This window comes from Bos mutus, chromosome 28 (assembly GCF_027580195.1).
Source record: "Bos mutus isolate GX-2022 chromosome 28, NWIPB_WYAK_1.1, whole genome shotgun sequence".
In the NCBI taxonomy this organism is placed as follows: Eukaryota; Metazoa; Chordata; class Mammalia; order Artiodactyla; family Bovidae; genus Bos; species Bos mutus.
In genome coordinates this window covers 31,927,720-31,935,578 of record NC_091644.1, presented here as the reverse complement: position 1 = coordinate 31,935,578, position 7,859 = coordinate 31,927,720, and the positions used below count along the sequence as shown (strand labels likewise).

Here is a 7,859-nt window from a genome sequence, read left to right as displayed (position 1 = left end):
ACCACTTCAGTATTCTTGCCTTGAGAACCCATGAACAGTATGAAAAGGCAAAAAGATAAGACACTGAAAGATGAACTCCCCAGGTCGGTAGGTGTGCAATATGCTACTGGAGATCAGTGGAGAAATAACTCCAGAAAGACTGAAGGGATGGAGCCAAAGCAAAAACAACACCCAGTTGTGTGTAACTGGTTATGGAAGTAAAGCCCGATGCTGTAAACAGCAACACTGCATAGGAACCTGGAATGTTAGGTCCATGAATCAAGGTAAATTGGAAGTGGTCAAACAGGAGATGGCAAGAGTGAACGTCGATATTTTAGGAACCAGCGAACTAAAATGGACTGGAATGGGTGAATTTAACTCAGATGACCATAATATCTACTACTGTGGGCAAGAATCCCTTAGAAGAAATGGAGCAGCCATCATAGTCAACAAAAGAGTCTGAAATGCGGTACTTGGATGCAGTCTCAAAAACGACAGAATGATCTCTGTTCGTTTCCAATTTGCGTTAGCTCACCATGAAACCCAAATTATGCAAAAGCAAATCAAGCAAAAAACTGTGGGGAAGGATACATACCCCAGACAGTTACGATGTCATCTTCGGGGAGGGCCTTGGGCTTGGTGGCAGGGAGCAGGTGGCCATGAAGGAAGATTTCTGACGCATCTCTAAGCTTCATTTTTCTAAATCACAGAACATGTATATGTACTATTTGTGCAATGAATATAATCAAATGTAAACATAACAGATTTGTTTTGCCTGGGGGCAAACAGTGGGCATATATGTGAAAGCACCTGCCATGCCAGGCCTTGGTTATGCTTAATGAGGTTTCCTGGGCTGCCTTCCCAGTCACAAAGGCTTCCTGCGGCAGAAAAAAGAGGAAAGAACTCGAGTCTCTGCCCAATCACGGGAGACCCCTGGTCCCAAGGTAGGGGATGAGTGTGTGGGGGGTGGAGACAGAGAGGTGCTGATGGCCACTTTCTAACTCTGTGACATCGGCATCCAGGTTTTCCACACGAAGCTCTCCTCCATGCCAGCAGGAGCATGAGTGATGTGGCATTTCTAAACACAACGCCCCATTCGCTTTTTCAGGATACACCAGTGGTCCCCATTCTACACGATTTGGTGCTGGCTCTTTCTTGATCTTCCCAGAAGGCATCAGTAGATCACTTCAGACACCGTTTAAGACTCTGGTTCCTTCCTCCAGTGGTCCTTCAATAGTTTGTTGACAGAAACATTGAGGGGGTGAGGTCATCCAGTAAGCTACCAGGAGTAATGTGTGCAGGAAGCAATATTAACCCCAGGGCTGCCACCGAGCCAACAGAAAATTAAAACTGTTGATGGAGCGATATGACATGATTTCTGAAATGTTGGGGTGTACAAGTGTACATTTCAGAACTGATTAAATGTATGATTTCTCTCCCATCAACTCCATACACCCAGAAAAGTCTTTAGTCTGTCTGTAGGAAATCCAGGGCAGGTGGGAAAGTGCAGTGCGGTCTTCTTATCATCTGAAACCCAGCAAATAAGGTTGATGCAGCTCCAGTTAAAATTTACAGATGCTCAGAGAGGTTAAGTCAATTCCTCAGGGTCACACAGGCAATAAATGGCAGTCAGGACTTGAACTCATGGCCGGTAGCTCTGAATCCAGTACTCACTCTATTCTGCTACACGTCCAAGGGAGCCTTCTGGAGGACAGGGCTGGTCCTCAACCATGCAGCATGTTCTGGCTCCTAGGAACACCTGGAGGGGGTGGCCCAGCACGGCTCTCACTGTTACAGGACCAGACACTGTTGGGCCAGGAGGGGGTAGGCCATAACATGCTTGGCTTCTGTTTCAGCCCTGAACAGCTGGTGATCTTGCTCTTGATCTTCTTCCTCTTGGATGTGAGTTCTGGAAAGAGCATGTTGGACTCTAGGGTGTCCAAAAGCCCTCCTAATTCTGAAGCTCTGCAACTGGGTGGTTTCCAGAAAGACAATTGTGTGGGACTGTGTAGCCTCCTTTCTTTGCAGATGGGTTTGAGGAGTCTAGTGGGAGTGTCTGAACTGAGGACTCTTGTGTTCTGTTCTGCCCAAGGACTTGGACTTCGTGGGTGGCAAAAGACTGTGTGACTGAAGTTCAATGAACGGGGCTCCACCGATCAGGGAAGGTGGCTCCACAGTCCACTGGGTCCAGGGAATACCTGTGAGCGAATGCCTCTGGCCATGGATTGCTAAGCCCAGCTTTTGAGAGCCCAGGATCATGGAGCTAGAAACTAAGAATGGGGAAAACAGGGTCCTTGTCAGCCAGAACCAAAAGGTCCTCCCTTGATTCTGGAAAAAGTCCCAGAAGGGAAATTCAGATGGTATTCTGCAGAGCAGGGGGGCTGCTCTCAGCAGGAAAGGCTGATCTACCTGTGGATCACCCCAGTCCCCCCATCAACCACTCCATTCCCACCCGTGGGCTGTCTTGGACCCTCCCGACCAATCTGCCTAGAACTCCATCTGCCTCTGCACGTCTCCCTAAACATCCTGTCCCTCTGCCCACCTGGGTTGGAGCTGGAATTCCCTATGGAATTTCCCAGGTCACTCTGACTCCAAACCGGTGCTGGAACGCAGCACTCCAGGGCTCTCCAGAGAATTCCAGACCTTCCCTGAGTTGCTGCTCACATGGCCCCAGAGCCCCTGTTTACCTCTAAAAGGTGAGTCACTTCTATCTTCTCCACAGGGTTCCATGCAGGAGCCTCAAGGCATTACCATCAGAGAAGCACCAGCCCAGCGAGTGGTTCCGTAGTGTTGGCGTGATTTGCTCTGAAAGCCTGATGTCCCTCCTACAGCCCCTCCCTGTTAGGACCATGCTTCCCACCCACCGACAGCGGGTTTGGCAACTGACTTGTTTTGGCCAAAGAAATCTGAGTGGAAGTACCATGTGCCTCTTCCAAGTGGAACATAAGGAGCCATCATGTGGTTCTCCCATTGCTCTTTTCTCTTGCCTGGGAGACTGGCAGGTCCCACAGACTGACTGCTTCTGAATCCTGAGACCCCTAAGTGCACAGAGCTGAGGCCAGCTTGCAGTGGACTTTAGACACAGGTGAGAAATAATCCTTTGCTGTCATACAGCACTGAGAGTTGGGATCGTTTGTCTCTTAGCCCACGCTGACTGATACAAGCACAGCAAACCGGGGGTGTTTGTTGGTTTCTCACCATCTCCCCGGAAGGAAGAAGCATCCATCAGGCTTGGTATATATAGTGAATTAGGAAGAGAAATTCTCCAAATTTCAGAAGCATAGGAGGGGACCAAGGACAGTGGCTGGGAGTGGCACTGCCAGGAGTGATGGAGCAGAGGGAAGGGCGGGCAGGTAGAAAACCCTGGATGTCCTGGGTTGAAGACCTAGAGGAACCTGGTGATGCTGCGTTCTTGGCTGTGTTTTAGTGTAAAAACAGGAACATTACTTATCTTCCAAGTCCTTCTTTTTTCATTTTAAAAAATACTTATTTATTTGTTTGATTGTGCCCGGGTCTTAGTTGCAGCTTGAGGGATATTTTCTTTTTTAGTTGCGACATGCAAACTCTTAGTGGCAGCATGTGGGATCTATTTCCCTAACCAGGGATCAAACCGAGGCCCCCTGCATTGGGATCATAGAGTCTTGGCCACTGGATCAGCAGGGAAGTCCCCCAAGTCTTTCAGTAATAATGAAATGTTGTGAGTGCACGCATGCATGCTTAGTCGCTAAGTCATGTCCAACTCTTTGCAACCCCATGGACTGAAACCTGCCAGGCTTCTCTGTCCATGGAATTCCCCAGGCAAGAATACTGGAGTGGGTTCCTATTTCCTTCTCCAGGGGATCTTTCCCACCCAAGGATAGAACCTGCATCTCCTGCATTGGCAAGTGGCTTCTTTACCACCGAATCACCAGGAAAGCCTTTATTGGGGATGAGGTGTCACATAGCCTATTTTAGACATTCAGGCAGAAGACAAGCCAGGTATCCCAGGTATTAGCACACCTGGCCGAAGGCTTACGGCCGGTCCCCAGGTCGTGTAGTGTAGGTGGGACGGCACAGACCCCGGAGACCAGAGGCTGGAAGCAGACCACAGGTGCACAGGTTGGTGTGCATGGGGTGGGCTGGATATGGGCAGAGCCATATGTAGACGACCTCTGTCCTTGTCCCCAGCCCAGGGTTCTCCACAGGAGAGAGACTGTCACGTGGTCAGAGATTGTCAGGGCTGGGACTGCTGCCAAAGCCTGCCTCCTGTTTGACTAGCGTTAATAAGAATATTATCTCTGAGAAGGGACGCTCTCCTCGGAGGCACAGGATGATGGTTGGAGACGTTTATCTTGGTAAATGTGAAGACCAGCCACAGAGATCTGAGTGGAAGGAGCACAGATTTCTGCTCCTTGTTAATTTCATGGTTGACTTAACTGTTCTTAAGTGATTATAACACTGGTGATGATGATGTGCTTGAAATGCTTTTAACTTTTTTTTTCCCCCAGCCAGTTCTTCTCTTTCTTTGTCCCAAAAGATTCAGATTCTTGATTTGAAACGCAAATTCACTGTCTTAAGGTTTCCTGGGCATCACTGTTTGTGGGAACATATTTTGCCTGTCGTAGGAGGAAGAGCACTGAAGAGAGCAGGATGCTGGAGACGATGACCTGCGTTCCAGGCAGTCCTATGGCCAGGCTGGGCTGCATGCCTGCATCCTCTGCATTGTTTCTCTGAATTTTCTCAACAGCTCACAAGCCAGCACAGCCACTGGAGTATAATCTCCACCAGGCTTGTTTGACCACCGCATCCAACAATCCAAAGTAAGAGGTCAGGCACATTGTAAGAGCTCCATAAATGTTTGTTTTCTGTAAAGAGATATTATCATCCACATTTTAAAAATAACAAAACTAAGGCTGGGGAGATTCAGAGACTTGACCGAAACCACAGGATTCATAGGTGGCAGAACCGGAACTCACATCTCTGGAACCCAGAAAGTTGTAATCTGCCTTTGGTGGGTGGGGATCATTCAGTCCCCCCTCAATGGTCAAGACAGACATGGAAGTGGTGTTAGAGAAAGAGTCATTTTAGAAAAATGCAGGTGGAACTTATCAACAGGATGGGCTACATATTTTTAATAGATTGTGATTTAGGTTGCACATTAATGTAGGAACTCTTGCAGCAGTATTTTCCACAGGTGGCCACACATGCTCTTTCTACAGTGTTACAGGGACTTGCCTCCACCAAGAGGTGGGGCTTGAGTCCCCTACCCCTGAACCTGGGCAGACCTCAATAACTGTCTCAACCAAAAGCATGTGACTCCAAAGGTCAGTCATAAGAGTCAACACAGCCTCCTCCTGGACCTCTCTTGGGACATGAGCCTTGGGTATCTCAGTTGACAGGTGAGAAGTCTGTCCCCCGCCCCCACTATGCTGGGGCGGCCATATGGAGACAACGTCTCCAAACCCAGTCCAAGCCTGGAGGTCCAGCTGGGGAGCCTCACGTGAGCTGCCCTGGTGCTCTGGCGCCCTCTAGTGGCCATCTGCTCTAACATAAACTCTCTGCCCTTCCTCCTGCCTCCCTCCCCTTTCTCGGCTGCGCTGGCTTTGGACACCTGCCACCCTGATATCCCTTCTTCTCTCCCTCCAAGCACAATAAAGTTCCCTACAGAGGAGGGTATTTCTCCCTCAGAGTCTCCCAGGGCACTCACCCTTCCCTACCCCAGACCACGACCTTAAATCAATCAGCCCCCCAAAGTCAGATGAAGTTACCTGACTTTAACTCAATTAGTTCCTCATTAATTCATGTGAACTGGCTTTGGTCAGGTTCCCCTAGCAGGGCTGTGGGCACAGGAAGAAGTGGATCCTGTGGAAAGGGAAGAAAAGCATTTGGGGAGAACTTTTGAGAAAAAGGGCACAGAGATGAACTCAGCCCACCCAGCAAGTGCCAGGGCTTTTATAGGCTTCAGGTTCAGGACCACCAGCCCCACTTTCCAGATGCCAACACCCTCGCAGACCTGCAGCTTAAAAGCTGTTAGCCCAAGAGCCGAGCCAGGTATTTCTGGGTTCAGAGTGTCCCTCCTCTGGAGGAATAAGGGATGTTCAGTCTGCAGATAGCCTGTCTGAGTAAACACTGGGCACCCAACCAGGCCATCAGCGATCGAAGCCAAAGGCAGACCTCTGCCTGCTCTGTGAGGTGAAGCGATCTGAGCCAGTGAGTCAGAGGGCTCAGTAACCAACCCCTCCTCTCTGGGCACCTCCTTGCGGTTCTGCCAACCCCAAATCCAACCCCATCTCGGAGCCTGGTGGCCAGGGATCCACAGCGGGGCTCCGTTGGTGCTCTGGCGCCCTCTCGTGGCAGTCAGCTCTAAAGCCAATTCTCGGCTCTTCCTTCTCTCCCTCCCTAGCCTGCGGGGCTGCACTTGCCTTGGGAACTGCTGCTGCTGCTAAGTCGCTTCAGTCGTGTCCGACTCTGTGCGACCCCAGAGACGGCAGCCCACCAGGCTCTGCCGTCTCTGGGATTCTCCAGGCAAGAACACTGGAGTGGGTTGCCATTTCCTTCTCCAATGCATGAAAGTGAAAAGTGAAAGTGAAGTCGCTCAGTCCTGCCCGACTCTTCGCGACCCCATGGACTGCAGCCTACCAGGCTCCTCTGTCCATGGGATTTTCCAGGCAAGAGTACTGGAGTGGAGTGCCACTGCCTTCTCGAACTACCAGCCTGATTTCGTGCCTCCTCTCCCTCTAAGAACAAAGAAGAGGCCTACAGATGGGGATATTTCTCTCTCCAAGTCTACCAGAGCACTCACCTTTCCCTATCCCACCCTACTACTTTAAATTACATAGCCTCCCCACCAAACTCACATGATGCTGCCTACCTTTAACTCAGTTTGCTCCCCATTAATTCAGCTGAGCTGGCTTTGGTCAGATTAGGAGGGGACAGGAAGAGGAGGCTCAGATGGGAAAGGAAGAAGGAAGTTTGGGGGGAACTCTAGAGAGGAAGAAAGGACACAGGAAAGAGCTCAGCCTGCCCAGCAAATACCAGGTCTTTAACAGGCTCCACATGCAGGACCAGGAGCCCTGTATTCCAGATGCCAATACCGTTGTAGACCTGCAGCTTAAAAGCTGAGTGCCCAATAGTCAAACCGACCATCGCTGGGTCCAGGATCCTGCCTCTGGAGAAACAGGGCGGTCAGTCTACAGACAGCCGGTAGACTGGCCAATTAGCCACCCGACCAAGCTAGAAGAGCCCCCATCATATCTGAGCCAGTGAGTCAGAGTGGCCCAGTTATCAACCTTTTTTCTCTGAGCTCCTTCTTGCTGCTGCTGCTGCAAAGTCGCTTCAGTCGTGTCCGACTCTGTGCGACCCCATAGACGGCAGCCTACCAGGCTCCTCCGTCCATGGGATTCTCCAGGCAAGAACACTGGAGTGGGGTGCCATTCCCTTCTCCGGAGCTCCTTCATGAGGTGCTGCCAATTTCAAATCCAACTCTATCTGGAGGTATGGGCAGGGGTCCACAGGTGGGCTCCACCGGTGCTCTGGCGCCCTCTTGTGGCCATCAGCTCTAACTCCAATTCTCAGCCCTTCCTCCTCTCCTTCCCATGCCAGGGGCTGCACTGGTTTTAAGCACTGCCAGCCTGATTCCTTCCTCCTCTACCTCTAAGCACAATGAAGTGCCCTACAGATGAGGATAGTTCTCTATCCTTATCTCCCAGGGCACTCACCTCTCCCTACCCCACCACTTTAAATTAAATAGCCCCTGAACTCACTGGAGCTGACTGTGGCTCAGATTATGATCTCCTTCTTGCAAAATTCAGAGTTAAGTTGGAGAAAGTAGGGGAAACCACTAGGCCATTCAGGTATGGCCCGAATCAAATCCCTTATGCTTATACAGTGGAAGTGACAAA

General features: G+C 50.4%; 1 long non-coding RNA gene across 1 annotated transcript; it reads right to left on the bottom strand.

The window, feature by feature from the left end:
• Positions 1 to 344: 344 nt before the first annotated feature.
• On the bottom strand, positions 345 to 6,905 carry LOC138986079 (uncharacterized). The gene is made up of 3 exons (XR_011462973.1): positions 6,830 to 6,905; positions 5,727 to 5,820; positions 345 to 4,823 (listed from the first exon to the last, which is right to left on the bottom strand). It is a non-coding gene; the product is annotated as an uncharacterized lncRNA (long non-coding RNA).
• Positions 6,906 to 7,859: the final 954 nt, after the last annotated feature.